This window comes from Coturnix japonica, chromosome 6 (genome assembly GCF_001577835.2).
Source record: "Coturnix japonica isolate 7356 chromosome 6, Coturnix japonica 2.1, whole genome shotgun sequence".
NCBI classification, from domain to species: Eukaryota; Metazoa; Chordata; class Aves; order Galliformes; family Phasianidae; genus Coturnix; species Coturnix japonica.
The window spans coordinates 31,056,495-31,084,123 of NC_029521.1; the positions used below are offsets into that span (position 1 = coordinate 31,056,495).

At 51.9% G+C, this 27,629-nt stretch overlaps 1 protein-coding gene across 3 annotated transcripts in view; it reads left to right on the plus strand.

Annotated features, from left to right (window-relative positions):
• PWWP2B (PWWP domain containing 2B) overlaps window positions 1-21,648 on the plus strand; it is a 33,857-nt gene extending 12,209 nt beyond the window's left edge. Inside the window, exons 3-5 of one of the 3 annotated variants that reach the window (XM_015867579.2) lie at window positions 587-2,511; window positions 11,717-13,774; window positions 16,179-21,648. The gene's annotated coding sequence lies outside the window, so the exon portion shown is untranslated. The remainder of the gene's footprint in view (window positions 1-586; window positions 2,512-11,716; window positions 13,775-16,178) is intronic. The other 2 variants (XM_015867578.2, XM_015867580.2) reach the window with 2 other exon arrangements.
• The last annotated feature ends 5,981 nt before the right edge of the window (window positions 21,649-27,629 follow it).

The window sequence follows — 27,629 nt, forward strand, 5'->3', positions numbered from 1 at the left end:
AGCAAACATCTGGAGCAGAAAGGAAGCTCCCATGGTGAGAGGGGCTGTGTGCGGGGAGGCAGGGCTGGTTCTCATCTTTGGAGGCTGGGCTGCTGCACCTCTTCACTTCACATTTATGTCGGTGTCTTGAGCAGCTGCTGGTACTTGGAAAAGCTTCTGTAAGGCTTGCTGTCAAGAGGGAAATAATCCTATTCTATAGATCGTCTTTGAAAAGTGAAGGCAGGACTGAGCAGATGTTCTTTATGTGGTGCTCTTTGTAGGAACTTGTGGCAGATTAACCCACGAGACCCCACCCTGAGCAGGAGCTTAAAAGGCTTTGAGGCAGAGACTGAAGATTTTTGTTATCATTGAAGCTTAAATCGTGTCTGTCTTGGAGAAAATTCCCACTCCTGCTTTAGATCTGTTAACTTGACAAGTTTCTTCCAAAGCTGTTGCTGCTGCTGCTGCTGTTTCTGCCTGCTGAGCAAGCTAGAAGCAGCAGAATGCCAGGCTATATTTAGCCAAAACCCAGAGCGTGTGCCTCGCAGCGAGTGTCGCTCAGTCTGTGCCTCTCACAGTAACCTCTGCCTCTTTCACTTTCTTCAAGGTAACAGAAGATAAGAGCACAGCTGTTCTTCTAGAGTGTCATGAAGTCTGTACACATCCTGACATGCTCCCCAGGAGAAGCGAGAGGTTGCCCTGCACGTGACAGGAGGATGGGTTTCCTTGTCAGCTTGCGCTGCTTATCATCCGGGAGAGGTGACAGTCACTGGGACGTGGAGCTGTAGGAGGCTCTTCTGGTGTGAGGCTGGCAGGAGAGACGAGCATTTCTTAACCTAGGATGAGAATCTGACCAGTCATACAGCAATGAACTAGGAGAACAGCAAAAAACACAACTTGGAATGTATTTATTACCTAAAGTTAGCTATTCTTGATAAAAAAACCCAAATTATGCTGCTGCTTATTTTACTTACAGATTTCACACACTTCTAATTTTAAAGCTACCAAACATTTACTCCATTATGTACTTTGAGAAATGTAATTGGAGCAAGACATACAAGAGAATGGAATCATTGTAGTGTCTTAAGTACAACAGACTCACTTTTGTGTCTATTAAAACTTGGAAATGTGCAACACGTAACGATGTGGCCGTCATTGCGTAATGTTGAGGCTTTTTAAGATCATTTGCTGCCGAGCTGAGAGAGGTGATGTTTTCAAGTACATGAACAAGTGGTCAGTGGAGAAAACGAGCGGCCTGTCCGCCTATAGGGGAAATGGTTTAGGATCTAAAGTGACCTGTGATCAAACTCTGAAACTGTATCATTAGTTTGTTTTGGTCTGCAGCTGTCCAGCTTTTCTCTAGATAAAGGTCCTGTCTAGGACTTGATAATGTGTTGCTTCTGGTGCTTGGAGAAGAGTTCAGTGTTGCCCCTGCCAGGTTAAATGTTATCTGCATGTGCTTGAAGATTAACTTGTAGCTGAAGAACCATTGCACAGATTTTGCTTCCTGTTTCTTCTTAATCTGTAGCAGCAAATACTGTGATGAACTGTTGGCAGATTCAAAGAACGAGTGGAAAGGAAAACGTAGAAGCTTGTGTTTTCTTGATTCATGCTGGTTATAATGTGGTATTTTGAACGTCAGCAAGAGAGATCCGAACTTCCCCTTTCTGCCTGACAACAACAAAGTTTAACATGAGAAGTCCAGCACCACAAAATCCCTTCTGCTCAGTCTCAACAAGAGCACACAGTCAGTCAAAAACGTCTCCCTTAACACTGCTGAAAGGCTGTGGTAAATGAGCAAACTAAAATGCATTGCTAAAATAGGACATCTGTCTCCCAGGGTCAATTTTGGCTACCTCTGCAAACAAACAATTTTCCTGTTTTCCAGAAATAAATGTAAAAAAAAAAGACAGCAGTGTATGGAGAAGGAATGTGTTCCTGCACCTTGTGTACAGCCTTTAAGAAGCAGTTGTTTACCTGGGCATCTGCTGCGCCCATCTCCAAAACAGCGTGTGTGGCTGGCAAGGATGCTCTGTGCACTGAGTGCTCCCACTCATGGGAAAAAACAGTTTGGCCTTTATCAGTCTGTCTGTCTTCAGGAATTTCTGGGTTTTTGGATGTTGTTTTTCCTAGCATCCTCTCAAGCTTAGGGTTAACTGGTGGCTGTGTGAGGCGAGGTCTGTGTTTGCTGCTCACACAGTTCTTCACTGTACAAATCCCCTGCCAAGATGTGCTGCGGAGCGTTCTGGCTGCAGAGTGGCAGCAGTTAGCTGACAGGAGTTACAGATAGTCTGCTGGCTGCTTCAACAAAAGGGCAACATGAAAAGAAGCAAAACCCCCATGCCCAGGAAAAGCACCTGCCTGGAGCTGCAATGATCTGCAGATGGGGCTGGGTGCCCCAGGCACAGCTCACAGGTGCCCCATGTTCTGAGTCCTGCTACCTGCTGGGTCAAGTTCTGAGGCCTCGTGCTCAGTGCCGCCGTTCTCCATCCTTGTGTCAGTGCTGCGAACAATGTGGAATGGATAGGGAAGGTAAGATCAAGCCCAGTGTCCTCCCCTTGACACTGGCTGTGGTCTCCAAGGTAAGGTGTTCAGGGGGACCTTCCCCCTGTGCCTGTGTGGGACATCCCTGAGGTCACTGAGCCCTGCACAAAGTGAAAAATACTTTCTGCCACCTGGTTCTGCCTGCACATGGGGAACTGAACGGGAACCTGTCAGCGCTGAGCCCTGGCCAGGCCCTGTGTCAGCAGTCACACAGCCCAGACTGGCTCACTGCCCTCTGAGGAGTGGGGGGGACTGGCCCTTCCCAAGGAGTTGGGGGATGGAATCTGGTGGCACTGTTCTCTGTATCCTTAAGCTGCCAGGACCCGACACGTGTTTGTGTTAATGCCAGCTTAAAGGATGGAGCAGCTGAGTGAACCCAAAGAGCTGCAGGTGAGTCAGCAGATGGACGCTGCTTCATTGTGCACTGCTGCAGAGTTGCAGTACAGACAGATTGTAGTGCTCAGGGGGGTGTGAGCAGCCTGTGTGTCCATCCTCAACCCGAGGCTCAGCTCTACAAGTGGATTACACAGCAGCCCTAAGCAGTATCCCAGCACAAAGCACGGCTGTCCATCTGCAGATGGGAGATGAAGAAGCTGGCTCACTGAAATGATTGTTCGTCCGTTTTGGCAAGGCTTAAAGCAGAAATCTCACAGCAAATTGCCTTTTTGCTTTGTCCATGATGCAGATGAGTGATAAGAATTCTGCTGCAAATGCAGAAGCAAAAGCCAAGAACATACTGATATTCCATTCCTTATCTGATTTTAAGGAATTAAGTGGAATTTCTGTCGTATTAATGATGTGAAGTTCTGAACAGTTTACTTTAGTCATTTTGGAGCAAAGCTCCATTTGGCTAAAAAATAAGTGGAAATTCTTCAGGGATAGTAAGTTGTCTTCAGTATTCTCTGCCAATTGGTTTTGCGTTACCCACTGAGCACCACTAACTGGTTCCTCTGTCTGGTGACACTCTTCTTTTTGCTCAGTTTTTCAGGTTTCCCTTCATATAATTCTAAAACTTGCATGTGGCTTTAGGAAATGGGGCGGCTGCTTCAGTTCATTTCGGTTCCTGTTACACTAACAGCTTATTATAGCCTGCTCTGCTCCACGCTGCGGTTTTGGAGGTTTCCTCCTGAGCACTACAGCTGTGCTGCAGCTCAAACAGCTGGTTTTCTAAGCGTAGGGCCTGCAGAATCAGAGTTTGTTCTTTGGTGTATTTTGGGTAGGGGTTTTTCAGTATTTTATTCCAACTTAAATCCTAAAGCTATCACTATTTCCTTGCAATAAGGCGTTCTGCAAATGTTGTGTATCTGTAGATTGCAGCTATATGTGCACAACCCACCTCGTGTCAGGTCTGGGACCCCTTAGCCCCCCTGTGAGAGCTGCCCCTGTCCTGCTCTGCCCAGTGGGTTCACACCCTCTGAAAGGGGAGGTGGAGTGTTTTATAGAACTGGAGGCTCATTTGGTTCTATCTGGTCAAGAATAAGGTTTCTTAGCAATTTTATAATCGTCTTTTCTGACTGGCACAGCTGGCTCTGATGAACCCAGCAGGTGCCCTGGCTTAGCAGCACCTGTGTCTTGGTGAGCTGTGGGATGCCCCTGTGATGGTGCCATTTGGGCCTGGGCCGGTGGTCTCCCATCACCAGCTGCTGGCTCACCCACCCGGCTGTGTGCTGGCCCCTGTGGCCAGGATGTGGTACAGAATATGGGCCAGCCCCCCACCAAATCCCTCCCTGTCCCGTGGTGAGGGGCTGGCAGGCAGGCCACAGAAAAAGCCACACCAACCATTTTGTTGGTGTTTTATTACTGCTGGTAGCAGAGCATTTCTAAGCAGCACTGGTGGTGCCCAGTGAGAGCAAGCTGCTGGCATCCAACCCTGCGCCTGTCCTGTATGGAAAGTATTTGCTTTCTTCTGAACTGATTTTTTTTTAAGTGTGTATTATAGAACTCAGAGTTAGGCAGGTTGTTCTTAAAATTAATTTCTCTGTGAAAAAATACATAACCGTAAGCTGGTTTGGATTAGATACCAAAGGCGGAAGCATCTGGCTTTGATAACCCAAACCTAAGGTGGCCTGAAGCAATATATCTGAAAAAGAATATCTGAACCAGAGCTGAGCAAAGCCCTGGCTGTGCCTTTTGGAGGGACATGTGGCTGCACGGTGATGGCAGCTGTACCCAGGTGGGTGCTCATGAAGCCTTCATGCTGCAGGGTGCTGGGGCTGCTCCTTCCCAGCCACCCTGCTGGCCCCACACTGGTTCTGCAGTGCCTGTGTCTGAAGTTTGGGCTTGTTTTGCATCTGGTTTGTGGGCATGAGATCTTTTCTACTTTGATTCTTTTTGTTACTTTCCTCCACCTCGTAATTTTGCTCGCTGATACAGCTTGCTGAAGCCTGTAGTGAATGGGTATGGCTTTAATTTGTTGATGGGTGTGAGCTAATGAGGGGTTAGGGCTCAGGCTGTGCTGGCTGGCGCTGTGGGGCTGGGCACTGGGGGAGCAGCCACGTGCTGCTGTGGGGAGTGTAGGTATGCACTGCTGCCAATGGCTGCATGGTCTGTGCCAGTGGGCTCTAGATAAGCACCCTCATGTCGCCATGACCTCTCCAAGCTGCGTTCATTTATAATTTGCACAACTGAAGTTTTGTTGGTACAGAAAAATGGAATTTTCCCAGTGGCAGGGAGGCTTGGCAGATGAGTCATTGGGATTCATTAGCTAATCTTAGATCTGCTGTGAATTACTCAGTGACTGCTGATACAGTGTGGGCTAAGAAAGTGCTTGTTCTGAGCTCTTAATTTTAGAATTTGGGTCTCTTCTCCAGCAGGGAGAATGCATAAGTGGGATCGATGCTGCCGATGTCTGTTCATGCTGCTTCCCAGGGGCTGGGAGCAAGGGCTGGCCTCGGAGGTACACTGTACTCTGAGATTAAACCCATATATGAATTCCAGCTAGGTGAGGGTGCAGAGAATGCAGACGGTGGGGAGCACACAAAATGTACCCATACTGTCCTGTTTCCCCCAGGGCTGTAATTCCTGGTCTAGGAATGTGCTGATGGCCTCTGGGCACCATTACTAGGAGCTCTGCTGCCAAAGGTGTCCTGAACAAGCCCATCTTGTCTTTGTAGGGGAGGTGTTCCATCCCTCTGATCAGCTTTGTGGCCTCCTCTGGACCCTCTCCAACAGCTCCCTGTCTTTCTTGTACTGGGGGCCCCAGTCCTGGACACAGCACTGCAGATGGAGCCTCACAAGGGCAGAGTAGAGAGGGACAATCACCTGTCCCTGCTGGCCACCCCTCTGCTGATGGAGCCCAGGATACCACTGGTCTGAGCTACAGGAACACACTGCTGGCTCGTGTTCAGTTTTTCATCCCCCAGGACCCCCAGGTATGCCACAAACCATACCTGTGCTTCTTGGGTGCATTGACACAGCTTTGGTGCCCACCCTGCTGCAAGGATGTTGGTTGCCCGTCCCACGACCACCCCACCACCTCAGTGCTACCGAAAGCACAGTGCCTGCTTGCTGCTTGTATACATCTTATTGCCCTTGGCTTCTAGGTAGCAAATGCAGCTCTTCCTTCTGCTTAATTTTACTGCCTTGCTGAGGCTGTAAAAACAGGAATGCATCCACGGCACTTGTGCCAAAGGGAGCATAAGTGACTTGTTCTGCTCTGTGTGGGATAAGCAAACACACAGGCACTAGAGGGACTGCAGAGGCACTCAGCATGCTCAGACCTTGCTGGGCAGCGGTGGCTACTGAGGTGCACCAATGGATTAGGAGGGCTGGGGGTGAGCTCCTTCTTAGGGAACACTGTGCAGTTTGGGGGGTGAGGGGTGGCGTGTACTCGGGGACATAGAGAACATGGCCTCCAACAGCACACAGCAGTCAGGCAGCAGGAGAGCAGGAGCTGGCTCAGAGCCGCAGCTGTGCTGCCTGCCGTCTTCTGACAGCTCCAGAGCAGAGTCAGGTTTGTCAGAGGAGCTGCATTTGGCTTTATGTAGTGCAGCAAAGGGGGAGCACGAGGCACAGGACACTGCACACCCTATTGACTGCTGTGTTGTGTATAGGGCTTCCAGCAGCATCTGGGCTGTGTGCAGTGCACAACAGCAGACATAGCACAGGCACATCAGCATCTCCCCGACGTGCTCAGTGCTCTCTCCTCCTCTGTTCAGACTGAAGGGACTTCTGGAGGTAGGCTGATGCTTGCTTGGCTTAATAGCATCTGCTCTCCAGTGCTGTTATCCTCTCTGCTCTGCTGTCCCCAGCCTCCAGCCCCACCTGAAGGAGACACAGTAGTGCAGTGCTGTGCTCCTACTGTGCACAGTTCTATATACATTTAATTCATCCTTATTTCAACGTGAAACCATTCTTAACATCACAGATGTTAATTATCAGCTGCAGTTGATGCTTTTCCCTCCTCCCACTGCAATACTGGGGATTAGTTGCCACCAGCCAATTACAATCAGGTGCTCACACAATGGTGATGGTTATGACACACACTTTTCTGCGTGATGTGCTTAGCATTTCCTTTGTTATTAGTACTGTTGTCTTTTAGAGACACAAAGAAAAACATTTTGTGTAGAAGAGCATTTCTTGTGCAGGTCTGTGCGTTTCTCCCTTGGCTACAAGTCAGCAAACTCAACTCAATGCCCATAGACATAATCTGTCGTTGCAACACTGGCCCTGTAGTTATCTTGTGGTGTGAAGGAGTGCCATGGCTGGAAGTCAGGACTTTCATCCTCTAGGATGAAACAAGGTTGTGAGGGGACTGACTTAGAGGCCAGAGCAAATCCCAGCCCAAGGCAGAGCGAGCCCTGCTGCATGCTGTCCCTGCTGGGTTCTGAGCACGGTCAGCAGGAGAGCTGGGGGCAGAGCAGCACCATGTCATCCCTTCTGCACACCTCATGCTCTGCCTGCTGTGTCCTGGTGTCCAAGGGGCACTGCCTGACAAGGCAGTGCTGCAGTGAGCAGCTTTGCATATGTGCATGTGTGCAGCTGTGTGTGTGTGCAGCTGTGTTTGTGCAGCTGTGGCTGTGCACACCGAGCAGGCTGCCCATAGGGTGACACAGGAGTCAGGACAGCAGCGCTCGTCCCAGTGCTGGTGCCTCTGTGTGCTGATGCTCCCTGATGGCCTGAAGTCCCGCTGTGTGCCTGGGAGGTGCCCGCTGCTGTCAGTGCCCATAAGGGAGCTGAGTGTGGGGCGTTGGGGCCTGAGCATGCTGTGAGGTCGGCCTCAGGCATTAAAGCTGTTCTGAGGGGAGCACTGTTAGGGAAGCTCTCATTAATACACCTATAGCTGACATCTGTGCCTTGGACATGGATTCAGGAGAAAACATACGCTATAAAGAGCATTCAGAGCGTGTGCCAATGTCTTATCATTGCTGAAGTCCTCAACTACTGTGTAATTACACCCTGCAGAAGCAGCAGGAGTGTCCAATTGCCATCAGAGCCATTTGGAGGCAATGGGGGCCCGTGCCCACAGGACGTGCCCAGCACTGTGCCCACACCTGGGGCTGCTCTCCCCCAGCAGCCGTTCTTTCTGCGCTCAAAGCAGCCGTGTTGGAGCTGGAGCCTGGGCCGGCCCGCGTTTGTTTGTCGATGTATTTATAGATAAGGTGTGTTTGTCCCTGCCTGTCCCGTGCCGCAGCTCCCCACAAGTGTTATTTTGAGCTGTGGGTGCGCGGTGACCAAAAAAGCTGCAGGTTTTATTTCCAGAGGCAGCAACAGAGATTTCTGCACATTGTGCATTTGTGACACGTACAGGGAGCACTGATGGCCTGGGGGGAAACTGCAGAGCTGCCTTTTTACGAGGCAGCTCCCAGGTGTACACCTGGCTCCAAGCACACTGATTTGCAATTAAAATTTTCCACTCGGCTTGATGGATATTTTGATTCACGTTTCTGCATTACATGATGAAAATGTACCTACGTGTGTGGCACACTGATATTCTTTTCTTAGAGATCTATTGATTTCCAAGGAGAAATCAACTGAACTGGAAGATCAGAGCTCAGGTGGGATGACACGTCCCTAGGCTGATTTTTCTGGTAGTCCCTGAAAGGCTCACAGTGGAATTCCATCCAGCTTTTTGAGGTTGGGAGTTACTCTTCTTTCTCTGTTAAATCTACTGGTTAAAAACGAGCACTTTTCCTTTGATGTGGTAATAATAATAATTAACAGCAGCACTTTTCAAGAGGCCACGTGTAAATTGAAAGGTCAGTACATTGGGAGCCGATAAATGTTCTTTCCCCAGTGCATTGTATCTCTCTGGAATTCACTTCTGCAGGAGATTTAAACAAATAGCTTGGCTGGAATAGAAGGAAACCCATGGCTGATCAGTCTGTGGCCTTGGCAGGCCTGAGAGCTTTTTGTCTTCCTTGTGGCTGCAATGAGAAGCTTTACTTGGTGCTAACATTGGATCTGGAGTATGTCTGCAGCCTCGTGGCAGCCCCACATCCTGCTCAGCAGAACCCATTGGGTACCTGTGGAAGGGCCTGCAGCAGAGCACGAATGCTGTGCCCACAGCCAGCAGCAGGTGTGAGCAGGATAGATCTGAATGCAGACCTATTGTGTGCGTATTGTTTGTCATTAATGCAATTAACTCGAGGCTTCCTCTGGAGATCCATCTGGCCGAAGGTCTGCGGGGTGCCTGTGGTGGAGCAGTGTGCCCTGCTGGGATACACCGGGTTCTTTGGGATGGGTCACAGGACACACAGAGCTGTTGGGTGCTCAGCAAATCTCTGACGTTTGTGTTGAGCTCTCTACATCCTTTGTTTCCTCCTGGTTCCCTTCCTCTCTTTTCAAACGATATGGTACGAACAACAAAATGATGTTCCATTCATTCTATCCATGTTCTTATTGATAGGCCTAGAGAACAGGGTGACTGTGTGGAAGGGCCCGAAGCTCCATTTCTCTGCAATGAACACAGACTTTAGGGAATGCACTCTTTTAAGTTCTTTTTCAGAGCTATAAAAAGAAAATGGAAATGTTTCCCTTTGGTATGTCTGCATCCTTTGCACTAAACGAGTGATTTCCTTCTTCTCTGTGCTGATGAGGAAATTCTCTTCTGTAGGATCCTGCTTTGATGTCTCCAGAAAAGAAAAGTCGAATTAGCAAATCCACAGGAAGGCATTAGCATGGCATTGTTCCCGTGTCTGCGAGGTGGGGATTAACCCTCTGACTTGATTCATTCCAGCTTCAAACAGACCAGGAGAATGGGAACGCAGCAGGTTTACCTCCGTGTCAGCTGCACCACCTGCGGGGTTCCCAGGCACCGCGCTGCCCACTGTGACTGCAACACCCCATTGCTGCTGGTACCACGGAGCCAGCCCTGCAGTGCTGTGTAGGGATGGAGCAGTGTGCTCCCAGCACCTGGGGAGAGCAGAACTTCGGGTGCATGCCCAGCCTGTGCCGTTCAGCAGCGCAGTGCTGAGCTGCAGTCTGTGTGCTGCCAGCTGCGGGGCACGCTGCACTGAGCGCAGTTTGTGCAGGGTCAGCCCTCATTGCTGCAGTCTGCGCTGCAATATTCAGAGCTTTGTTTCACCCCTCTCATGCATGAGATGTCAAAGAGATACAGGGTCCCTTCCAGCAGAGCCCCAAGGCTGTACCATACGGATGTTGTGGATTTCAAGGTTTCTCTTCCAGATTTTCTCCCTCCCTGGGCAGGAACACGAGGGTGCTTGCAGCTTTCACACTGGGGTGCTGTTGTGTTTTCGGTTGGGGCTGTGCAGAGCACACCATGTTGGCAAGGTGCTGCACCACACAGTGGGGAAAAGGAAAATCCCAGCTTGGGGGCGGCTGAGCCTGAATCTGAGTGTGGAGCTCACACCTGAATGACGGGGGAATTCCCCGGCACTGCCTTGGATGGTGACAACATGAGGAGCAGCCCTGGTTAGAGCATGTGCAGTGCTACCACTGCAGCAGCAGTGCGTCAGGGTGGGGTGATGGAAAGTGGGGAGAGCCTGAAACCGGCCTGAAACCGGCCTGACGGGAACCTGCTCCTGCATGGGAGGTGTATGGCTGGGAAGTGGGAAGTGCCAGTGATGTCTGCCTGCTGAGCACGGGGCTGTACTGGGGAGCATTCCTCCCTAATAATGGAGGTGTTCTCCTTCCTCCTCTGTTATGCAAACATGTGTGTGTGCAGTGCCTGGGCTCCTACCCACACTGGCATGGTTTGGCAGCACCAGAACCCCTGTGCTGCCAGCAGCACCGTGCAGCCTGCATTCCAGACACTGCCCGGGGACAGCAGCTCATAAGGCTGTGCCATGGGCTGCTGGGAGCTGCTGGCAGGAGCTGTGTGTTGGTATGGCCCAGTGAAGGGGTACTGTGCTGGGAACGCAGCAATTGAACCGTGTTCCCAATGAGTACATCAGGAAGGTGGCACCACAGGGATGCATCTGGGAGCAGCGCCGGTTCCTCCCATGTGTCCCACAGCACTCCTGGTGTGAGGCCTCAGTGCCACACAGCTGGGACACATTTACTGTCTGAAACCAGAGAGAAATTAACATCATGTTCAGGGAGAGAGGAAGCAAAGGAGATCCATGGGTCAGATGTGGTTGGTGTTTCAGCATCTGGCCAAAGGTCTGGGGAGTGGAATCTGTTGCGGAACTTTGCTGATGACTTCATAAAGGTCTGCCCAAAATAGTAAAAACCATGAATCACTCATGAAAGTCAGAAAGCGTTTTGTAACTTCCATGCATTGAGGATAAACCCTCAGCATCCTGTTTGCGTGCTGGCTCCTGTCCCAAGGCTTCGGGCTGGGCTTTCCACCTGGGGCTCACCCCTGGCACAGGCAGCTTCAAACTCACCTCCAAGACATCTGAACAAAGCAAAATGCAATTCTGACTCGTCACATATGGATGGATGGGTGTTGATTCACCCACGGGAAGGAGGAATGTCTGTATCTCCTTATTTGCATGGCCCCAATTCAAGGCTGGTTTATGTTTCTAAAGGGCCAATTCAGTGCTGAGTCAGTGCCACATCCCCGCGGGTCTGAACACCTCCATGGACAGGGACTCCCCACCCCTGGGCAGCTGTGCCAACACGTCTCCTTTCTTTTGCAGAAGTAACCTAGGGCCAACATGGGGGCAGCAGAATGGGACCTCAGCCCTGCAGCCTCCTACAGCCCAGCACTGCTCTGCAGCACCCAGCAGCCTTGAGGAAGAGGCTCTGCCTCCTGAGCTGGTTTCTGACACTCTCTCTCCTGTTCCAGGTCCCCGGGAGCTCTCTGTTGGAGACAAGAGGAGCCCAAGCTGCGAGAAGCAGGTGGGCTTTGTGGGTGCCTTTGCGGCCCATTGAGCTGAGCCGTGGCTGTGAATCCTGCCTGAAATCCAGAAACTTCTCATTTCTTGGGTAAAAGCCCTTCTGTTATGAGTGATCACTGCTGAGGGGAACCTCAGGCTGCTCTGCATTCCCCATCCTCAGATGCCATTATTTTACCATACAAGTGCCAAAGAGCAACTATTAATTATTGAATTACGCTTTAGGAGAGGCATTAGGGAATGTGATTCCTGTCTTGCCTTTCAGGCTGAGGAATAATTGCTTTACCCAGCAGGCGCTCCCCTGGGATTCTCCTGTGCGTTTCCATTAGCTGCAGCTGTAGGACCATCACCAGCTCTGCGGGAGCTCCATTCCCCACCTGCTGTCACTGCAGGAGCTCTGGCTCAGCTGTTTGGGACCCAAAGGTCCCTTCTGTGGGACTGTGGTCCCTTGTGCCACAGAGATGTGGGCTCGTCCCATACAGCGCCGCAGTGAGTCCTGCTGGGAAATTAATCAGAGGAAATGTGAAGGCAGTGACCTCAATATGCAGCTCAGGATGAATCACAGTTACTGACAGAGGCGTCTCCATGATTTTGGGAGCAGCGTGTCCCCGTGCTCAGGAAATGCACAGACAGCCACTGTGGGCAGAGCCGACCTCAGAGGTCTTTTCCAACCTGAAGGGTCCTGATTCCAGTTGAGGTTTAGCAGAAGTATTTTTTGTCATCTCCGTGAAGTGCCCCAGCTGCACAGCTCACAGCACCCACAGCACCTGACACTGACTGTGCTCACCGCCTCCTGTTGGGTTTTGTTGCCATTCAAGGTGCCATTTCACAAAGCAGATTTCCAGGCTGAAAAATGCAAATTTCATTTCTTGTGGAAGACAGCTAATGAATGCTGCTCAGCAGTTACCCTCATTAATAGCTCTGTAATTCTCTAATGAATATTTATGAGTGGTTGGCTGGAAGCAACGTACCACGGTGTGTACGGACAGATACTTCGTACGGATTGTGTTTGACATTAAAATAATGGTAATTATTTTGGTGAAGGGTGCAGTGAGACGGTGAAACAGAATGCAAATAGCCACAGATGCAGCATTTCTTTCCATTGACAGCAGCTATGCGTTATTCAGAGGCTCTTGCCAGGAGAGGTGTGCGCGAGGTGCCCTGGGTATCCCACATGGAGCCCACACAGCCCTGAGCATGGCGTTCAAAGGGCCATATCCTGTGTGTATCTAACAGACGGTAGCAATCTCCTTATTAGCACTACGGTCATATATCGTAACAGCTTTGATTCCCATCTGCTTGTCTTTGTATGTGCACAGACTGCAATGGTGGTTTCTGATCAATATCAGGAAAAAAAAGCAAGGAAGCGTCATGTCCTGCTTGTGCACTGACACACGTGGCAGGCTGCAATAGAGCTCTGAGCACGTGTCCCCATGTCCAGCAGCACTGCGCCACATCCCTTCCATGCACAGCAGCACAGTGCAGGAGCTGCTCAGCGCTGCAGGTGTTGCCTGGCTGCTGTCGGGCTGCTCACCCTGCAAAGCTTCCTCGTGAGTGTGATGCTAAATCATTTGCTGCTTCACAGTCTGTTGTGACAAAGGCAACCATCATTCCTTGTATAACCAAACCAAACACCAACAAAGAAAAGCCCACCCTGCCCCTCCTCCTCATGGGACAGACGTGCTGCCCAGCTTTTGGCAGAGGTCAGAACTTTGTGCCACCTGAAGGGGAGATCCTGAGCCAGCAACAGGCGAGCAGGGACTGGGCCAAAGGGATAAGGCGTATCACTGTGCAGGGCTGCACCCGGCCTCGGGATGGATGGACAGTGAACTCCCAGCACACGCCACAGAGAGCTTCCCCCATCCACTCTGAGTCAGGACAAGGAACAGCTATCACACTGCACGCCAGTTTTCTTGTTCCTTCTGCATTTGAGTCTAAGGAAAGCAAATGGAGTTTTTGAGAAGAAAACCATCAAGTACATGTAGTGCTGTTTGGTGAAAGGCAGCAAGGTAAGCACGTCTGGGGAAGGCTTAAAGTTCTGTCTCTGGGTATTTCATGAAGTGGTATAAAAGCTGACCTGAGGGCTGACATCACCTTGCCATGTGAGCCCGGAGAGTGGGAGGGAGCTGGGAACAGTGAGGAGGGGAGTAACCAGACTGAAGGTCCCGGGAGCTGATGGGGGTGTCTGGGGGAGGGCAGAGCCATGCACAGCTGACACGAGTGGGTGTGGGGCTGCTGTACACTGCTACACTGCTGGGTACCTGACACTGAGTGTGACCCTGTATGGCACCTCCAGAGGGGGCTGCAGACCATCTGCTACAGCACTGTGTCCACAATGTTCTGGAACTGTCCAGGTATCAGAATACTTTATTCTTAACCCTTTGGGACTTGGCAATGTTGCACTTTGTAAGTGAAAAGCCACTGCCTGCAAACAAGTGCTGCACAGTTTGTAGTCATTGCCTGGTGTTAATCTCCATCATTACACGTTCCCAATCAATACTAATTAAGTTTCCAATAGTAGTTGATTAGCCAGAGTCCAGCGGTGCTTTCACTGGGTTTCAGATGGCATTCATGTGCCAGTAAAGAAAATACCAGCAACTCTTAAGTGCAAGTGGAAAGAGCAGCAGGCAGCCAAGGGGGCTGATCCATGGGCACCCTGTGTACCCTGTATCTCGGGGCAAGGAGAGGCATTTTCTTTCTATTCTTTCTTCTGGAGCATTTCAGAACGTACATGGGACTGCACGACAGACTGACTTGTAGCACAGCCCTGGTGGAGGGGAGCTGCTGTCATGGGAGGACGCACCAGGGGCTCACCCAGCCTCTGTCCTTTGCACCCCAAAATCCTCTGGCACTAGGGACCCACACCCAGGGGAGGCTGCACAGTGGCTGATGGCTCTCACTGGGAAATATTTCCTCCTGGTGGCAAGAAGCTTCTGCTGGTGCCATCTGTACCCGCTGCCCTGTGTCTTCTCTGTGTGGCTCCTGGTGTTGGGACTCAAGAAGAGGAGTTCATCTGTGCCACAGTCTGACTGGCTCTGCTCAGTGCCGTGCTGCTGAGCTAGCACTGCAAGGGGAACTTGGTCCCTAGAATACTAGCGAGTTTATTAAAGTCAGCAATGTAATGGGAAAATAGGGACTGCATTTGATGTGGACTGAGCTCACCTCAGTGTGTTACAAAAAGGAATGGCATCTGCAGTTACATTATGGTAACAACTGTCCATCTGCCTGCTGTGGGCCAATAGCTGCCCACTGAGCCTGAGCTGAGGATCCCTCACCTGGCAGGGGGGGATGAGGAGTTTACCTGAGATGCAGTGATGCACTGAGTGATAAAGTCCCTGTAGAAGTGAGTTCCTAACGCCCTGCAGCGCTTGGCAGACAGATGCACTGCATCACAGCACAGCCAGTCTGAGCCGTGCAAGTGACCCCTGCAGCCACTGCAGCACGGAGGTGACCCACACCCAGCATGCAGCCATCCTGCTGCCAAGTGGTCTTTGTCTGTCTGCTGTGTGTGCTTATTCCAGGGGACTGCTTCCTGTGCTGCGCAGACAGGAGGATTTCCTTGTTGAAATGTCACAATAATAACAGCTGCATAATATTTATGGTAGCTCTGCTGTGCTTTAACTCTTGTATGGCCTTTTTGACTTCTGATGGCTCAGTCAGGAGTTGATGCACTGTCGGTGCTGGGCTGCAGCTGCTGCAGTGCTGAGGTGCCCCTGGCTGCGCAGCTTCTGGCTGTGAAGTGCCCTTTGCTGCTCAGCCTTTGGCTGCAGATCACAGACTCACAGAACTGTAGGGGCTGGAAGGGACCTCCAGGATCATCGAGTCCAACCCCCTGCAAAGCAGGTCCCAAACTGGGCCCCTGAACTAGGATGCCCAGTTGTGCCATGGCCCAGGTGCGGTGTTTCAGTGCAGACATTTTCCTTCCAGGTGGGGCACTGCTCTGGTGAGGGCTGTGGCAGCTGTATGCTGGTGTGAGGAGAGGAAGGAGTAGGAGAGGAAGAGGAACTTCAGTGGCACAGATAAGCCCCAATGTCCCTGCCCAGCCCAGCTGCCCTTCCCTGCTCCCACACCCCCTTGCTCAAGGCCAAGGCCAGTTTCATTCCATCCCATCACAGCCGTGCCTGACCCAACCCAGCAATGCCCACACCATAGGAGGCTGCTGGTAGGCACTGCCTGCAGCCAGCATCACCCAGGCACAGCAGGGAGAGCCCTGACAAACCATGGCCTTGCAGCCCCTGCCCTGTCTTCCATCAGCACGGCTCAGTGTGCCCAGGCTGGCTGTGTTATACTGCGCTTGCTGCTATGGGCACTGAGGTGGGCAGGCTGCACCGGGGACAGCGCGCACTGACTTTGCAATGCAGGACAGCTGCCTGGTGAACCCACCTGCTCTAATTCTTTGCGTCTGTTTCTAAGTCTTTCAGAAAACCAAACTGCAGGAGGTAACGCTGCCTGCAGATCCAGTTTCCCTGTTGCTGGGTTAGCTGAGGAATAAAGGCAAGAGTAAAAGTATCAGATCTGAAAAGCACGAGGTGTAGATCTGTGCTCCATGAAACTTCCTTTCGCCTGCAGGAGGAGTGATGGCATCGAGCACCTTCTGACGCGATCCTGAGGGAGGCCACGTGCAGCACGTCTCTGCTTGGAAGCAGGAAAGGCTCCCAGCGATGCATCCCAGGAGAGCCCCAGAGACCCAGGGCACCTCTTCCAGCAGGGCTCAGCGCTCAGCTCTGGAGCGTGCGAATGTTCTGTGCTTGGGATGAAGCATTTACCTGTGAGCTCCACCACTGATGAGTTTATAACATGGAGGACTTCTTCTGTCTGCCTTGTTCATTAAAGTCCTGAGCCTCCCCATGAACGGCTGCACTGATTTCTGAAGTTACTTAATAAAACCGAAGTACTTCCCAAAAAGAGGAGCATGGGCAGGCAGACAGCGGGATCTGTGCAGGGAGGTGTTGGCAGATCCTGGCAGCTTTTGCAGATAAGTTCATGACACTTTACTTCATGTTTCTTCCCTGAAAGACTGAATGTATGGAATTAATGCTCTTTTGAGCCCCAGCGATGCATTTGTCATGGTTCATAGCATCACTGCTCAGTGTCAGCTCCTCTAAGCACAAAGGAATCTCTGCATCCTGCCCTTTCCTGTGTTGGTTTTCCCTGCTCTGCAGAACTGAAACCCTTGGAGAATGTCAGAGAACAGCCATCCCTGCGCCCCTCGGCTCCCCAGCGTTCTGCCTCCGCACCGCACGCTGTGCTGCAATAAGCGCTTACTGCAGCAGCGCTGGGGCTGAAGTGCTGCTGCCTGTGCATCGTTCCTGCTGGAGAACAAGTCAGAATGTGCTGACAACCTGGAACACCCTGGATGGGAGGATTCTGGCCTGTTTCCCAGCCAGTGTCTGTGTGCCCCCGTGCAGCTCCTGGGAACAAACAGCCCCGCTCACATCGCAGCTCACAGACACCAGGTGTCGGCTCCCCTTAGTGACAGGAGCCATCACTGGACAAAAGATATCCTGCATTTCAGGGGTGCCTTCCTAAAGCACGGCTGGTGCTACCAGCACGTAACTCCAGGTCTCACTGTGGCAAAGTGCAGCTGCGGAGGCTGCTGACAGCGGACACCTTCAGGATGAGCACAGCAAGTCCCTGGGATGTGAGCTCATTCCTCAGCCCCCCACCCACCCAGTGCCCCCCAGAGCCCCACACTGTTGTTGGCAGGACAATCCATCACTGCCTTTGGGCCTGAACTTTCTGCTGCTTGCATGCACTGGGGTGAATCACAGCCAGGCAGACAAAGCCCAAGCCCATTTTGCTGCATCCTGGTGCATTGATATGCTAATCATTAACCATTATAAATCCTTCTTTATGAGATTCCAAGCAATAACATTTCCTGCTCCAAAACACACATGGAAGGTCAGGAGCTGTTAATTTACAGGAGCATTGCTCACTGTGGATATTAAACCATTAAGCTGCAGCTGCAAAATGGAGTTTTAAAACGAGGTAACGCGACTGCTGCACACGTGGGGTGCGACTGGCGGCCATCGGTGGGTTTGGATTCGTTTGCAAAGTTATGCACAGGTGCAAAGAGGAAAACACTCAACCCTGATGGAAATAAACTGAGATTTGTCATGGCTGCTGCTGGGCATTGAACAGGGTCGGGATCGGAGCTGCAGCTGCTGTTCGGAATCGGGACGGATTCCTCAGACACACTAACGGGTGGCGGTGTTTCGGTGTGTCCGTGCTCCGGTTCCATCCCCGCATCGTTCCCTGCCGCCCATAGGAGCCCGCACACAACGCACCGCCAGCCCCGCACCCCGCCCCGCCCTCGGGCGCCCCCTGCTGGCCACCAGGAGCAGCGCAGCGCAGCGCCCTCTGCCGGCGGAGCGACGTGACTGTTCGTCGGTGAGAAACCTGCCAGAAAGATGAACTTAAACTGAGATGGAGCGTGTTCTGAACGAGCAGTGGTACCTTCCTCGGGCAATGCAGTGTGCAAACATTGCATTGGGTGGGAAACATCGTGCAGGAAGGAGCAGCTGAGTGGCACTGCAGCACTGCAGCCATGCAGTGTGTTGTGTGAGTGCAGACACGGCTCACAGTGCTGCGATTTGATGATCCGGGACAAACACTGGAGATCTTTGAGGAGCACAGGATGTGTACACAAAGCAGAGCCGTGCTGTTTGGACAGGCACACCCTGACCTTTGCAGGCACTGCCAGGCCAGCTGGGCTCACACAGCCGTGGGGCCATGGAGGTGCTGGGGCTGCAGATGGGGCTGGGGCTGCCAGCAAGTTTGCCCGGGTTGTAACTGCTGGGCTGCAGGACGGTGGCCAAAATCAGGCTGGAAATGCAGGGTTTCATTGGGCCTGAGGAGCGTGGCAGGAAGCAGCGGGTGAGCGGTGTCTGCTGTGGGCACACAGCTCTGAGAAGGGCGTCTGCTGCATGGAATGGCTGCATGGCTTCAGCACGAGGTCACTGAGAGCTGAGTGGAAGCTGCTCTTCCCCCAGCGTAGGGTGGCCCTGCAGAGACATGGCAGCACGTCATGGCATGGAGGAAAGGTTGGCCTGGGGAGATCCATCAGCAGCAATGGTTTATTCATCGTTCAGCAGGTTATAATAACTGTAATCGCTGTTGCCATGTTGAGCTGAAGACCAAAGCTAATGAAACCCCCCACACACAGTGCATGAAGTGCTCCAGACCCAAGCACTGTGTGGGGCTGCAGGGGCTGCCACCCTCTGCTCTGCTCCCACTGCTTTCCCCATAGCACAGAGTGGCAGTGAGCAGCATCAGTAAAATGCTGAGATGGGAAGCGGTGTCTGCAGCTCTGCCTGCTGCTCAGTGTGTTTGCCATGCAAAGCTCCACCAAAGCTTCTGGAGGCTGCGTGCAGTCCAGAGTGGTTTCTGGAACCAGAGGCAGAGCCGTATTTCATGCTGCTGTTCTTCAACCAGCGTTATTTGCTCAGCTCTGTGAGCTGCTTGTGCTGCTGGGATCGCTGCTGGGAAGGAGGATCACCCACTGCTTGACTCCATTCCACAAATAACAATGCAGAAGTTGTAAATGGTCCATGATATGAACGTGCTGCACCACACTGCACAGGAAGGTCTGCCAGGAAGGTCTGCTTTAGCAAAGCTGTAATTTGTTGCAATAACACTGCCCATCAGAGACCAATACAGCACGTTAACTACAGCAGGAAGGCTGGGGTTCTGGCTGGTGATGGAGCACGAACAGCCTGCCCACAGGTGGAAGCCAGCATGTTTTTCATTGCTTCTGCCAAACTAAATGAGCAGCAGTGATGAGAAACACGATCTGCTCAGGGGAGGAAGCAGGAGATGTGCTCCCATTGCTCAGCACATTTGGAAGAGCAGCAGAGATCAGCACTGGCTCCCCTGTCACATTGTAAGCTCCCCGTGTTTCAGGGACTTGGAGCTTTTTTGAGAGCTCTGCATATGATGAAAATGTTCCCCATAGAAACAGCTCAATCTCACGTAAAACCATCCAGCATTATCACGTTGGGGCTGGGACTCACAGAACCTGAGTTCAAGCATTTTCCAACAACCCCCTCTGCAGTTTTAGGTTGCTCACTTGTGTTGTTACCTGCTGCTCACCTGTGCAGTTGCAGGAGGTGCTCCCCGGCCCTGCACGCTGCCTCCAGCAGCAGGGAGTGTTGCTGCATGCAATGGCTGTGAGCTGTGGGGTTGGGATGCATTCACAGTGCACTTCTGTAGCACGGTGCCAAAGCCCAACATCTGCTTCCCAGGGATTTTTTTCCACTTGCGACAGTGTTATTTCTCATCTGTGATTACAAAACTGGGGTGTTTACCAGCACCGCGTGCTCAGAAAGACATGGATCTGCATTTTTCAGATTCTTTCTGTGAAATACAGCCCCGTTTCCAGACAGGACGCAGTGCTGGCAGAAGGGCAGATTTCTCACATGAGGAACAAACAGAGCCTGCAGGTTTCAGGGCTGCTGTGCCGCACTGTGCATCCAAAGCACCACACACCAGCAGGGCTTTGTGTGCTGCTGGGGAACAGAGACACAGAGAGCCCACGGATAACCTGATCCTGAGTCAGGTAATGCTTCCTGGGGCAACACGTCCACAGCTGTGATGAGATGTATATACGGCTTCGTATATCCAGCACTGTAAGGTTCCACTGCCGTTTGTTGGCAAGTGTGAATAAATCTGATTCTTTGGCTGCAGGAGCACACAGGGCAGCTGGAGAGGCTGTAAAAGTAACTGCTGTGCAGCCAGATCCCATGCAGTGAATTCTCACAGCCCACACGGAGCTGCTTCACAGTGACTTCTGTGCAGCCAACAAGTTGCTGCAGGCCACTGTGCGCTGCTATACACTGCTGCACACTGCTGCATGCCACAGCATGATGCTGCACACTGCTGCATGCCTCTGCTACACTGCTACACTGCTACACACCACTGCATGCTGCCACATGGCTTCGGAACCAGCTGCAGAGCTCACATCACAGCTGCAAAGCCACGCTGTGCAGGACTGAGCCCACACAGACCTCGCATGGTAACGTTTTTCTCCTTAACATTTCCAGTAACATTGCAACACATTGCACAGCGCGCTACCTAAGGTCGTACCCTTGGCAGTGTGGCACTAAACGCTCACAGCTGGAATTTTCCACTGCTAAGAGCAGAGCAATCTGGGAATGGCAGCGATGCAGGCAGGGAAGGAGCTGGGAGCACACAGGTGCTTATAGTGGGAAGCACCATTCCAGGCACAGGCAGGACGTGCTGGTACCTGAGCAGAGCACTGCCAGCATAAAGGAATCTCTGGAGAATGTTTGTGTGTTGGGATGTAGCACTGAATGGAAAAGGTCTTCCAGAAGTCGGCTCCAACACACGCTCACGCTGCTGGTCCTGCTCAGCTCCCCTTGCCGCAGCCCCAGAGCTGCTCCATTCACTGCAGGCTTTAACTTCTATCATCACATCAACGTGATTTTCTGCTAATAGGAAAATGAAATGTGTCCTTCTGGCTCCATTCTGCAAAAGATAAAGAACGGAGGGTATGCGCCACATGACAGAGCCTCAATCTAACCTTCTCCTTGGTGTTATTAATAGTAAATGCATATTGGGTGGTTTCACGACGACCTTGAGAGCAAGTGACACATCTCACCCAGCAGGGCGCCATTCCCCAGGCGTTTTGGACAAGGAAATCCTTATTTTTATTAACTTATGGGGGGAAGAAAAGCACCATCGTGTGCATTCAGGGCTTTTCCAGCGACCCAAAAGGCCCAACGCAGCGATGCCTGCTGGTTTTGGTGGCTCACCTGTATCTACTGTGGGCAAAGGGAGAAGAAATAAAATTCAACCTCCTTTCAATTTGCAAGTTATGAAAAATGCTTCTGGAAGGAGCTAATAAAGGTGATGGATGTGCTCAGCGGGCATTGATCATTTATTTGGAAAAAATCCTGGCAAACATTTAATTCTGCTATTCATTAAAATGTTGCCCTTGTGAGACGTAATCCATAAAAATGATCTATCTCATAACCGTGATGTCAGTGAACTAAGACAGGGGGTGAAGGTAAATCAGGATTCCTAGGAGGGAAATTACAGATGCTTATTCCCTCCCGGGTTAATGCAGGTGGTCCGTGCATCCGTTCAGCCGCTGCGTGATGTACGATGGGAGCTTCTCCCTGCTCTTTGGGGGGTGTTATTGTGGAAGGCACCACAGACACCACCAGCATCATCAGGGCAAGGCCTGGCCATGCACGGAGCTGTGGGCTGCACGGCTGCTGCCCGGGCTGTGTGCAGCTCCCGGCCAGAGCTGCCCTGGGACCTCTGCTATGGAAGGAGGAGCACTGTGAGCCTTCATGAATGGGGATCCGTGCAATTGAAGAGAAAGCCCAAGCTGTGTTCAAGCCTCTCTCTGAGTGCAGAGTGTGTTCCCAGTAACACCCAGTGAGTGCTGCAAGGGAAACACTTTTTGGATCAGTTTTCTCCCTTTGTTTTGTAATTGCAGAGCCTGAGGCATCTGGCAGATCCCGAGTGCAGTGACAGGAACCAGGGCAACAAGCAGAGCCAGAACCCAGCAGTGAACCACAGCCAGAGTGACTGGTGCAAAGCAGCTGGTCTGACAGCAGCTTTTACTCTCAGGAAACGCTGGGGGGTTTTCATTGATTTCACTGGTCTCTGCATTTGGATTAAGAACAAACACAGACTTTAGAGCTGCCCTTACAGGGAACTATTCCCCCCCTAGAATAAAACAGTGAATGTAGATGAACAGCACCATGGAGCCTCACTGCGCTGCAGTGGCACCTGAGCGGGCACCTGGGGTTGCTGCCAGTTACATAAATGCAAATCCTCATTAAGCAGAGCAAGGGAGACATTTCCACCTAACTTTAATTAGTTTGAATGGCAGGGAAAAAAATAGAACCAATTAAGTACTAATGGAACAGTTGCCCTATTTCAGAAGGTGGTGATCTGTTTTTTAATAGATAAACAATAAAGGTAAAGTTTATCCTCCATAGGGAATCACAGTGCGTATGGGAGAGGCACAATTCAGTATCTTATAGAAAAAGAAGCAAAGTCCTGTTTGAAGTTTGGTTTAGAATATGTGACACAAACTTCAGCCCAGGTGTAACTAAAGACCAGCACCTGTCTTATATCCAGTGCCCCCAGTGCCCCGCACAGCTGCCTGCAATCAGCCTTAAGGAAGCGCTGGAGCAGCAGCCATAAAGCCGGGCCCAGGCAGGCTGCCCTTAGGGCTGCAGGGAGGTTCTGCTCTTAGGGGAGGTGCGCTTTCAGGTAAGTTTGCCTTTTCTATTTTAAGCACAGGTTGTAAAGGATGCAGTGATGGCTGAAGTGCTTATTTCCAGTGCGGGAGGTTCGAGGCCGCTCTCTGTGAGCTCTGCTGGGCACAAAGCGGTTTCCATCGCTGCTGCTTCGAGCTCTGCGTCCCTGAGATGCAATGAGCGCCCGGAGCGGGGCAGGGCGGCGGTGTGAGCTGTGGTGTGCGCTGTGCATGAGCTGTGGTGTGCGCTGTGTGTGCGCTGTGTATGAGCTGTGGTGTGCGCTGTGTGTGCGCTGTGTGTGAGCTGTGGTGTGCGCTGTGTGTGAGCAGCGGTGTGAGCTGTGTGTGAGCTGTGTGAGCTGTGTGTGAGCTGTGTGAGCTGTGTGTGAGCGGTGTGCGCTGTGTATGAGCGGTGTGCGCTGTGTATGAGCTGCGGTGTGAGCGGTGGTGTGCGCTGCGTGTGCGCTGTGTGTGAGCTGTGTGCGCTGTGTGTGAGCTGTGGCGCTGCCGTGCGGGATGGGCGGCGGTCCCTCTTGTTCTCCATCTGCCCGCAGTCGTGCTCCCTCCCGCTGTAGCGGATCTCGCGGTCACGGTTGCGCTGCGGGGCCGATCGCGGTCGCTCCGCGTTGTGCTCCGGGCGGGGCGGTCCCCCCGCGCTGCGCCTCCCGCAGGCGGCCGGCAGGGGGCGCTGCCCGCGAGGCGGAGCGGCGTCCCGGGACTCGGGGATGGAGCGGGGGGTGCCGGGCTGCTGGGCGGCCTGAGCGCCCATCGTACGGCGGGACCAGCTGGGAGCTCAGGGTCCTGCGCTGCTGGGAATACGGGGCTCTCGTTCTGCAGTGATTGGCGTTCCTTCATTCGTCGCTGTGTGTTGCGTTACCGAGCTCCGCCTCCAGGCCCCGTCCTGCCCTGTACAGCCCTGCACTGCCCGGGCAGCAGTTCTGATCTGTGCTAACACGAGGTGAAGGCTCTGCCGGCCGTGGCGGTGTGTGTGTGTATATGTGTGTGTGTGTGCGCTGTACCAGCTGAGCCGGGCTGCGGCCGCTGCTGCCGGCCCGGAGCGGTTCCCTGGGATGCCCACCCCGTGAGTTTGCAGCCTGGCAGGAGCGCTGTGTGTGGTGTTTGCAGCCTCACGTGGATGTGGAGGAATGGCACGTAGAACTAAAAGCGAGTGCAATGCGACCCATCAGCCGGCAGCATCCAGCGCTGCTCCCGGCGGTGTCAGTACAGCCCGATCCCGGTGATGCTCTGTGCCGTGCAGCGCTGCCTCCAGCTGCTGCTCTGTCAGCCCGTTGTGAACCTGCTGCTTTAAATGGTCTCATCACAGGGTAAATCTGCTTGTTAGTACGGGCTGAGCAGAGCTGGGTGTGAGCAGCAGGCATTGCCAGCAGTGCAGACCTTGCTGTCCCGCTGGGGAGGTGAATGCCCCCTTTCAATGCAGGACACTGGCCCCTGTTGGTCCTTCTGCCCATCCCAGGCTCCACCATCAGTGTCTGCTTCCTGCAGTAGCCCTGTACCGAGGGGTGGGTTTCCATCCCTGCACTGTCCCAGCTGTGCACTGGGGCTTGTTGCTGCTTCATACATAGTAATGGTGTCTGCTCTCTGTTTTCTGCCCCAATATTCTATCTGGCTCTGTAAAAGGTCTGGGCACTGCAGTGACCTGTGTGTGACAGCGTGAGCTGATGTGCTTTAAATTGCTGTTTTAACTGTGTTTCTACAGAGGTTTTAATTTGAGGGATGAGAGCAGTGGGAGGCTGCGTGCAGCAGGACAGCTCACAGTTGCTGCAGGCTCTGACAGCTCAGGAGAGTTAATTAGTTCATATTACCACGCAGAAATGTCCTGCAGAGTATTGATCCCAATACATCTGTGCTCCATTAGCATCTCGCTCAGGGTGGATGTCACTGCCCTCCTGCCCTGGCTGCTGGGCCCTGCCCAAAGCTGGGGGTGTTACTGCCATCCATCTCCCCACCTGTCCCAGGGAGATGCATCTCCCTCATCTCCCTGCATAAAGCCCTTCTGTCCTGCTTTATTTCATGTTACCACAGGTACCCACCATGTCCTCTGTTCTCAGGAGGAGTGTGGTCAGAGCTGGTGCCAGCTGTGGGAGCTCTGGGAGCACCTCGTGCAGTTGTATGTTCCTGGAGGGAGGCTTTCCTGCCAGAAACAGGCAGACCCAGGTGGGTTCCTCATCTGCACAGGAGATGCCAACTGCTACCAGGGGCTCACAGTGCTGCGTGTAGTTGTGTATTTGGCCATACATCCCTGAGAAACGTGTTCTATGAATTCATAGAACATTCTAGAAAACCTCAAGTCAATTTTAAGGATTAAGTGAATTGTTATAGCTTTAATTGACTGCATGGAATCTTAAGATGTAAAGGACCTTCTCTGAAGAAAGCCTGGTTCCTGGGGTGTTTCAGGCTGGAAGCTGACCTAATTAGATAATTGATAGATATTTAGTTACCTAATTTAAGCTGGCTGCACTGCATGTGCAAATAAATAAATAAATCCCATTTGATGTTCTTTATGGGGTTCTTTCTGTTCTGCTACATTTAGTGACCCTTTGACAATACTTATTTAATACGTATGTATTTCTGTGCTCTGCAGTCAGGCCTGGTAGGCTGCAGGGCTGTTTTAAACAGGGCATCACTGAACCTTGGCTCTGGCCATGAGGCTGTGGCTGCGTTGCCCCTTTGCCTCCTGATGCCTCTGCTTCATTTCACTGGGAGTTCAAGGGGAGTAAGCTTGTAAGTCGCACTGCTGACACGTATTAGATATTGGGAGGTTTAATTTGGAAGCCCTGATGGATATACTCGATATGAGGAGCTTAATGTGTTTTTATATTTAGCACCGGTACTGCGTCTATTCTAATCTTCTTAGAGAAACTGTGTACAAAGGAGTATGATCCCTATAATGAGGTGAAACGGGCGAACTCGCTGGGGAAGCAGCCCGGTGCAAATGGAAGTGGGGGAGCTGCCATTACTCTGGTCAATGACCCGACCTGGAGCACAGCCCTGCTGGGGCTGGGAGGGTCCCACTGTGCTGGGGGGGAGGGCAGCGCTGCGAGTCCGACCGGCAGCCCCGTAGGGCTGCGTGGTCCGGGGAGCTGTGTGAGCATCACCGGAGTTACCGAGAGCAGCTGCTCTGTAACGTGACCTGCAGGATGTAGATGCCACAAAGCGGCCGCTGAAAGCTCGGATTAATGCAGCATTTGAGGAATGTGCGGCTGAACCCTCCCTGCGGACATCAGCAGGGCTCGGAGGGTCCGTGTCTGCCGGCCCGAGCTGCTGCATCGCTCCTGGTCAGGTCGGCCCCGCTGACGCTCGGTGTGACAGCTCTGCGTGCTGACATCTCTGGTCATTTCTATACCATGTTCCTTTTTAACTGAAAGCTGACAAGCAGGAGATAAATATTGAGACATGATGATTTGATTTACCTTTTGGCAGTGCTTGTGTGCACTGGGAAATAGGGCAGTGTGAGAGCACCCTGTGTTAAAGATAAGAAGATCAATGGATCCCAGAGTCCTTCTTTCTTCAGGCTTTTTCATTTAAAAAAATAAAATCGGGGTGTGGGGGAAGGAGAGATGACTGAAGTCAAAGGAAAGAAACAACAGTGGGAAGTACTTAGATATCTGCTCGATGTCCTCAGCTACTTGGGGCAGTCCAGGCACTGGGGTGGACTCTTTCTGGATCTGGTTTACAATTGTGAGAAGTAAGAATGACAAATGTAAAGCTGAGAAAGCATGTGTCCTTGAGTTCATCCATTGCTTTGTGTGTCCTGGGAGGGCAGGCAGTGACTGCAGCCGGTCCTGAGGTTGGCCTAATGCTTTAAAGATTATCAGAATCTGAATTTGCAGTTTCTAGCTCTGCTTTGCTGTGTCTGAACTGGGATTGATTTGGACCACCTCTTCAAGCTTTCCTTCCATGAACAAGGAGCAACCTTGCTTTTAAATCAAACTGTTCCTACAGCCGTATACTGCAGCATTGTGAGCAGTGTGGTCACAGCTGCAGTGCTGGAGATGCATCATCTGCCAGGAACAGAATCAGTTTTTGTTATCCCTGCTCTAAAATTGCTGAGTTTGCCTCAGAGGGATGAATGAGGACGGGACCTGAGTGTGCTCTGATGGGGACCTGTCTGCATTCCTCTACAGGGCTTGGCTCTAAGGGGCTCACACCTCCTTCCATAGGGAAACTGTACAGCTCCTCTATAGTGTGTGAGCCTACTGGCAGGGCTGCAGCTGGCACTCTGGATTTTAAGAGGATGCTCCAGGGAAAAAAGTCACAAAATGAGTTTTGGAAACAGAATCTGATTTGTGTTGTAATAGTTCTTACAGTCTGGGCATAGAGAAAGATAATGGGCTTTGTGTGAGAAACCAGGTTTGTTTTGTTAGCTGAGCATTGGGTAACTACAGCAAAGTATTCTCAGGGGAAAAGAAGTGTGTAGGTGGTGATGTGGGGAAGAGAGCAAAACCTGAACCATCTGACAGCAGCAGATCCCAAAACAAAAGATGGAAGCATGTAATTAGCTGGTGTGATGCACGGTAATGCATAGCTGCAATCACACTGTCACACAGCCTGGCTGCAGCATCTGCTGGAGTGCTGATGGGAGCTCATAGACTTGAGCAGCATTTCCC